The 8,786-nt window shown below is 37.7% G+C and overlaps 1 long non-coding RNA gene across 1 annotated transcript; it reads left to right on the forward strand.

The window, feature by feature from the left end:
- Positions 1 to 2,297: 2,297 nt before the first annotated feature.
- LOC114277518 (uncharacterized) lies at positions 2,298 to 3,738 on the forward strand. Its single transcript, XR_014341122.1, has 3 exons — positions 2,298 to 2,478; positions 2,692 to 2,820; positions 3,217 to 3,738. It is a non-coding gene; the product is annotated as an uncharacterized LOC114277518 (long non-coding RNA).
- The last annotated feature ends 5,048 nt before the right edge of the window (positions 3,739 to 8,786 follow it).

Below are 8,786 nucleotides of genomic sequence, written 5' to 3' on the forward strand. Positions count from 1 at the left end.
ATGTCCTCCTCAAAAAACGAGATGACTGGATCTGCGGGGATGGTCTCAACCATCGGCCTCTTACTCCTCAAAACATATTCCGCTCTGTATATTTCCCTAAGATGCACTGCCTTTTGCATCTCCCCCTAGCTTGTACTATTCTGTTTGGATGTGCAACTCCATGAATGACAGGGATTATTCCTCTTGGGCACTCTGTTGTCACATCATTTCCTTCTTGCTGATTGTTCTGTCTATTCTGTTATTATTCTCCCAAGAATTCGTTCAGGTACCTAGTGGCCACCATTTCATCCAGGTATTGTTTGAATGAAAAATAGTCTTTTGTCTTGTGTCCCATATCATTATGATAGGCATATTTTGTTCTCTGATTTTGTGTCTTCAGATCTCCTTTCATTTTGGTTGGCCATTTGAACCAAGGTTTATTTTTGATTTCTTTAAGTGCTTGCCAAATTGGGAGTCTGAACATAGTTTGAATAATATAGTATGTGTCTGACTTCTTTCACCTTCTTGCGCGGAGTGCTGGTCTTCTGCGTGTTGGTTTGCATACTTTCCTATCTTATTGACTTCTAGTCCTCCTTTAGTTTACTATATCGATCAATCTTGTGCTGCAGATCCACAATTGTTTTGGGCGGGGTTTTTGTTAGCGACTGCCATCGTTTATCTTTTGGCTGGAGCCCCTGCTTGAAAGTTGAGATTGCCACCTTATCCGAACAGTCCTCCTCTATTTCGTGGAAGGTTTCCTAGTAAAGTTGGGTGTACTGCTTGATAGTCTGATTGTGAGACCCCTAACTTTTGTAAACGTTATTAGGTCCTTAAATTTTGAGTTATTACAATAAAGCCCTTAGTTCGTCGATTATTTGCAAATTAAACCATAGAGTTGAGAGCGCATCATGGACGAACTCACACAAACCTTAATCAGCTCTGGAAGCTTAGAAATCATTTTTAACACTCTAACATTAATTATTTAACTCTCAAATTTTAGATTAATCTCTCTAAACCTTAACTTCTGGTTTTCACAGTTTTTGTTCGATTATTTACCTTTAAATTCAAAGCAAGATAATAAAAACCGAATTATTTTTCCTAACACTAATTTATTAACTCTACACTTGAAATAGATACTTTAATTGAACCCAAGCCCTCACATTTTTATTAAATCACAAATTAACTCCAAACAAGTACCATTATATATTTATATATACACTTGTACTTTAAAATCTTTTTTTAACATTATATTTTACAATTTTCAAGATTTGTACACAAAATATATATATATATATATATATTTATAATAAGTCCCTCAAATCACCATTTATGGCCAACCATACCTACATAGATATGATGAATGTACTTTTTGAGACAATTTTGCATGATTTAAGGAAGAAAATCTTTGACTTAGTATAAACTTATATATATATATATATGTATATGTATATATGCAACTAGGTTGGTTTGATTAGGAGGAAAATCCTAACTAGATCATATTTAGGAACCTAATTAAGACCTTTAATCCTGCACTATTCCATTGAATTCAAACTAAATCCAAACTATCCAATCGAACTCCAACCAAGGGGCATTTAGGACCTTTTGCACCAAATTCATTACATAAACTAGGGGTGTGCAGCGGATGGCCCGACCTGTCACACCCGCCTGACCCGACCCGACCCGACCCGACCCGACCCGCTGAGTTTTGGGTGGATGCGTGACGTGTGGCGGACGGATACGGGTCCATATTTTCCATTTTCTCGTGTTCGGGTCGGGTCGCGGGTAATCCGCCAATTTAATCTGTTCACCCGACCCGCCCGCGCCCTCACTTATTTTCCCCTTTTTCCCCCCTGTGTTGCCTCTTTTTTTTTTTTTTTTTTTTTTCATTTCACGTTTTGTAGCCCTAGGTTCTTCAACATGTCTCTGTCTCTCTCTCTCTCTCTCTCTCTACTACCCTACCCATTGTCGGACGATCTACATACACGGCATCGGCGATCATTTACACGGCGTCGGTGATCGATATACACGGCGTCGTCGGCGATTGATCTAGATTCTACACTACTAACTGAGGTATCTCTCTCTCTCTGCTTTCTTCTTCTTCTACTTTCCTCTTCTTCTCTTTTCTTCTCTTCTTCTGATGATTTGAGTCTAATCTGTTTTTTTTTTTTTGTTCCAGTTCTAAAACGAAATAGATGGTTAGATTGATCGATCTACAGTCTACTAGTCTACACTGACTGTAACTGAACTAAGGTACCTCTCTCTCTCTCCTTCTTCTTCTTCTTCTTAACTGTTTTTTTTTTGGTTGCAGTTCCAAACTTCTAAATCTAATCTTTTAGAGTCTAATCTATTATTATTATTTTGTTTTGTTCCAGTTCTAAACACAGAGAAATGTTCTTCTATGCTATATGTTTGATGTGCGTGTATTTTTTACACAGGTTGAGCCTGCAAAAAAGACACAAAATGGCAAGCAACAGTCAATAGGGAAGATTATCTACAAAGGTATGAAATGGCAGTAATGAGTTTCTTCTTTATGGCTCTTTATGGGAGCTAATTTGCAATGTGTCTTATAGGCACTGATAGTGGTAATAAAAGAGCTTCTGGCTCTGCCAATGTTGATCTGCCGTTGAACTTAGAGACCTCCAAATGTGGTTCTTGTATATTTGGATTTCACATTTGTTAATGAGTAATGGTTGATGTTGATTTTTTAAATAGGTTGCAGACAAAATTCGTCGAGATGAACGTGTGAGTGTTGTAGAACGGACAAATTTGAGATATCTTCCTGGACTTCCACGAAAAGTTGACTTGGTGACATTGGACCTTTCATTCATTTCTATACTTTTGGTGAGCTTTTAGATAGTGCTGAAATGATCTTAACTTGCATCTGTATATTTTTCCAAGCTGTTATTTATGACCATTCTTTGGTCTTCATTTATAGATAGAGCCTCAGATTTTCTGCATGCCTTCTAAAAGGCAGTCCATTTCTTTATTTAGTAGAGCAGTGAAATTTCAATATTCTCCATTATTATTACCATGATTTTATTAATCATTATCTAGATTTTTAGTCCTATTAAAGCTATGCTTGGATCATGGATTTGGAAAGAGAATGGAAAAGGTGAGGGAGATAAAGAAAAAAGTTAGCTTATATTTCGATCACATTTCTGAAATCTGTGATCCAAACACAGCCTAAAGGTTTTGTTTCATTTTGTTTCTCTGTTCCTAATTTAACCCTAAATGCAGGTCATGCCTGTTGTGGTCAATGTAATGAAGGAAGAAGCTACATTGGTTTCTCTGATTAAACCCCAATTTGAGGCTCCCATATCTCAAGTAAGAATTCATGCATTTTTTCAATTTTATTTTTTTTAGTGAAATTGCCCTAGGTCTAGGCTGGTTTGCTGTTCTCTGCAATTACTTATATCAAGCTGAATCAGGTTATATTTAAATAGGATTACTCTTGAGCAGGGGTTGAGGTTTACCATTTGAAATGGCTTTGTCAAGATCTAATAAAAGGGATCTTTCTTTTGTTCAAAGCCTCTGATAAAGATAGGAACTCATAGATTAGATTTCCAAGAGGTCCTGCTCAAGCATGGTTTGATACAAATAATAATAAGGCCAATGGGCAGGTCATCATGGAAAACAACAAAAAAATGAATAAAGAATAAGCACATGTTGCATGTGTGCTCTTCTATAAAAGAAATAGACCAGGAAGGGCAAGAAGAATTTGTGGTTCACCACAAAAAGGAGTGTAGATCCTGGTGTGAAGTGTAAACATAGAACAGAGTGCCCTGTGTAAAACTAATTCATTATAGACCAGTCATATATATTGTTTGATGGACTAATAAAATTATTTTTGTACCGCTTTATGTATACCTAGTTTATGGCATTTTTCGGGTTCGGGTGGGGTGGCGATTTTTTTGTTTTTTGTTTAAAATTTGTAAAATTTCAAACCCCCAAACCGATTTGTATCCATCCGCCAATCCGCCAAATCCGCATCCGCCGGATTGGCGGACGGATGCGGATTGATTTTCTCCAATCCGTCAATCTGGCGGACGGATGGCGGATTGGAGGTTTCATGGCCGCAACCGATCCGCGTCCACCCCTAATATAAACAACCCCTCCCTTAGCATTTTACATACAAGAACAACACTTATACACACTATATTCAGTTGAGAGAGAAGAAAGGAAGGAGGGTGAGCTTGGTAGAAGAGAGGAGAGGAAGAAAAAGTTTTCTAGCAATTCTAACAACTCTCAAGTAAGCCACAACACAACTCTCTCTTTCATTTTTATTTTTCAAATAGATGTTATTAAAACTTTAAAATGACATTTTCAGATGTGTTTTGATTCTTTTGTTAAATATGAAAAGAGTTGAGCCTTGATTCTACCATTCTTTTATTTCTCTTAATCGGTATAAGACTACCTTTTTCCTTATCAATCTCTCAAAATTTTCAAAGGCACACCTTCACCTTAAATTTCTGAGTTTAATACATATTATTTAACATGTTTTCATCACAAGAGAAGTGGAAAATTTCCCCTAGCTGACCTCTTTTCTCACCAGCTTTCTATTTTCAAGAACTGTGCCAGAAACATCTATTTTATCGCCACTTTGTAAAAATTTTAGAAAAATGTATAAAAATCTTCTGGACCTCCATTTTATTTCAAAATCTTTCTTAAGGAGTTATGTTTCAAGGAAAATTGGTTTTATTGAAAATGAGTGAGTGGTTTGTGAGAAAATCTGATTTTCATAACGATCGACAAATTTGGACAGAGCTGGAGTATTTCTAAAATAACTAAAAATCTGAAAAATTTATTCTATTTCCGAAAAAATTTCTGAGAACCAGATAAAATTCCATACGAACCATAGATAGGCCGGGCTCTGGAAAAATTTGAAATAGCCTTTTTGAGTATAATCTTTAGGTAGTACTAAATATGGAAATTCTATTTTCATTGGTGTTTTATGCTCTTGAGTTCATGAATATGCTTATTAATTTATGATCATGTCTCAGTATGATATTACATGTGTCATAGGTTTATGCATTTTATTTTAATCTTTCGACGGTGCTCACACTTATGCAAATTTGGAAATTATATTCTTGTGCGAAATTATTCCCTTAACTACTTGAACATGCCTAGAGCCACTTGTGCCTATCTTCATATGTGAATCTCATATATTGTAACTTTATTTCCTTCTATTTGTACTATTTAGTTGTTCATACTTATGCAATAGATGTTGTTTCAAGAGCATGTCCTAACTCTGACTTAAATTATCTAACTCAAACGGAAAACTTAATGGGTGGTAATGAGTTGCGAATTTTTGGGCAAGTTACTAAGATATTGATTGGTTAACAGGAAGCGTTCCCTATTTGGAAGTTAAAGTCTTGCACAAGTGGTTTTCGGAACCCTTGAACGGAGCGGTTGTATTCGGACCCTAGGTATTTGGTGCAAGGAGGGATTTGGGCAAGGCCCATTATTACCGCCACTTTTGAGGCCCTGTTATTGGCGCTACGCGATATATAACCGTTGCTAGGCATCCGAGGTAAGTTCTGCAACAAAGCAGTAAAAGAGAGGGCATATCGAATAATCCACATCTGATTTTTGCGGTTGGGAGGTTGAAATCTCTTTGGGGGATTTCTAGACTACTAACAACTAACCTTGTAACCTGTATTAATTACTTGAATGTCATGCTCCTTTCCCCTATTGTTGTAATTTGCTATTGTGTATTAGATTGGGAAAAAGGGATGGGGTATGTGTGTGTTTATTGGGCATTCAAAACTCATGGCGTTTCATGCCAGGTATCGAAGAAATGTACGAAGACAACGAAGGAAGTGTCAAAGACATTTGAAGACTTAAGTTTGCCTTAGAGAAAGTTCGGAACCATTTCACTTATTAGTTTGACTATGCTTTTGTTTATTCTTGGATTGTAATAGTAATGAGACTCGTTTTGTAAATTTAAAATTTGAGACACTGTAATTATTATTTACCTTGTAATCCTATGTCTATCTCTGCGTTGCTTATGAGACCTTGCATCAATGCCTTTTAAGATCTGTCAAAAGGGTAGTGTACTACCTAAGAAAGCTGGACTTGGAAGGGAAGCTAACTCCTCCGGCGATCTGGGATCTTACTTGGTTATTAGCCGTAGGACTCATTAGTGATGTTTCCTAGACTTCGAACCTTAGATAAACCCTATATTTAATTGTTAATATATTCCCTGATGTTCGCGATTTTTGGGGCGTCACACTGATCCTTTGTCTTCTTTAATGCCATAAGGGTGTTCAACCTCTTTACCCTTTTACTATTTACTAAAAATCACTAAGTGAATTTATTCGACAATTGTTTCCAACTATCGATGGAGTCCACATGGAGTTCGTTGTACCAAGCGTAGGCTGTCTTACCCAAACTAGAAGCAAAAACTCTACACATAAGTACCTCCCGTGATACAACTCAAATTTTGGGATACTAAACTTCTTAGGTGGCTCAATCGAAGAAATCCTTTTCGTAAAAGGTGATACCAGAAGGACAGGTCGCCTAATAGTCGCTCTAAGAGTGATCCCTGTTCAGAATCTGGACCTTAGAATTTGGTTGGGTGACCTCTTCAGTTTATCGTGTATTTGTTTTTTGCAGAACTTTGCAGCTGGCGGTCTTATAATTGGTGACCCTACGACTTGGCCTGCCACGTGGGTTGGTTTGGCTTGAAATTTTCATATTGAATCTAGAGTAATGCCTGGTATGATCCTAGGTTGCTTGCTCCTGTCTCTTGGTGTTGATAAATGCCCCATATCTTTAATGCAAAAGTCAAAACTCTGGGCCTGACCAGACTTCCTTGGGCATTTTCCATACGTTACCTCTCTTCTGCACATAAAAGATCTCACATTTTCTGAACAGACGTAGTCTTCTGTTTGATATTCCTTTCATTTGGTAGTGGTGTGGCGGCATTCTTCAGAATAAGACAGACTCCTCGCTACATGGCTAGTTTCGCCTACCCTTTGGACTGGTGTTGGTCCTATGTTGGGCCTAGTGCGCGTCCTTCCCTGAGATCGTTGCGTGTACCTCTTTCTAGGGGGGTGTAAACCTCCCTCATCATGCCTTTGTTGTGTCAGTGGTTGATTTTGGGCTTATTTCAAGGTCCTAACCTGGTCAACAAGTTCCTTGAGTTGTTGGTTCAAGATACATATGGTTTAGTCACGACTGGCTAATTCTAGCACCCAGTTGTTGCTCTTAGTGTTTTTTATAGTGAGTAGATCCCTCTGCTCTTGCTTGCATCATTCCTGTAATGTTTTGGCATTTAAGGGGCACCTCCATTGGCTTGGGAAAAGTTTTGCATCATGCTCGTCTTCGGTGAATTGGTTAGCGTCTTTCATCGCCAGATGTGTACTAGAATCTTCACAGGTGGAGCAGGGTTTTTGGCTGCATAATTCCCATAGATGGCGCTAAATTGCGGTGGGTAAAAATTGTCACACTTGGCTGCGGCGGCAACACGGTGGTAAAAGCTAGACTTCGGACTTGAAATACACTCACAAAACGGTAAAAGGTGTGGCTTGAGCAGTTTCGGGTCCTTCCAATGCCTAAGTCAATGATAAAGTAGACAAAGGTGCATAATATGTAGAGTAAGGTTCAGGTTAAAGTGGTTGTGTACCTTTATTGTGTTGATTAACTCCTTTTTTATAGCTTGCTCCCACTAGCTGTCGTGAGCTGTTAGGCTTCCCTCCACTCCTTACGTTAACCCTATTTCCTTAGGGATTGTGTCCCACAAAGTGCAGATTTCTAGGAGTCGGTTGGGCCTAAAATAAAGGGATGTGTGTTTGACTGGGTCTACGCCCTGCTAAGGCATGCTTGCTGTCGCATTTCCTTTATCTTTAAATTCCTTTGACCTAGTCTGGTCTTGGACCCCCAATACCAGACTCAAATCATCCAAGGCTGAATTCCCAATCTGTTGGTGAAGTCACTTTCCTACCATGAATACCAGTCTAGGAATTTCTACTATGTCTGAGCTTAATTTATTTTAGCCTCCCACAACAACTATGCAACCAATGAAGTTACTTCTCATCAAATTTCACTACTTTTGGTGAGAAGTAAAACTGAAACCTATAAAATAAGAGTGTTTCATTTTCTTATCATTTCTCCCTATGTTTCACTCAATTTATAGACCAAACATGAAAAAAAATCTAAATACAACCCTAACAATTTTAATTACAAACAAAGTAAAAATTCCAAAACAACAACAACATGTTAACAAACATGAGAAAGAATGTTCTAAGCTTCCCAATGGATTTTCCTCTTGCAGTTGCTCTAAATTTGCACAAAAATTCAGAAATGGCATGGCAACTTGGGTAAAGTGGAGACAAATAGTTACAGTGAAGACATGGGAGTTAGAGGTCAAATAATGGAAAATAACCATCATGATGTAAAGAGGAACTAAACAACACAAAGACAATCAACATATCCACATGCATTTTTACTTATAGATGAAGTAGAAGAATCCCACACCCATTTCTTTGGGAAAAACCCCAAACTAATCATAACTACTTCACTCACTCACTCACAAGGATCCCTTACTCATTTGAGGCCATATCCTTTGTAATGATTCCCTCCCCCTTCCTTTCGTTCTGAGTCAATTCTCTATCATATGATGTGTCTTTTTAACCTAATCATATCATGGAGATAAGCTTTGAAATAGGATAGGTCCGGACAAAGAATCATCATCCCACCCATTTGCGCTCATTTGTGTAAAGAAAATAATGAAATTGCACAAAGTTTATTTATGTTGTGTTTAGATTAAGAATTTAATGAGAAAATTGTGAAGGGAAAGCAAAAAA

Source organism: Camellia sinensis, chromosome 9 (genome assembly GCF_055761805.1).
Source record: "Camellia sinensis isolate YWXY chromosome 9, ASM5576180v1, whole genome shotgun sequence".
Classification (NCBI taxonomy): Eukaryota; Viridiplantae; Streptophyta; class Magnoliopsida; order Ericales; family Theaceae; genus Camellia; species Camellia sinensis.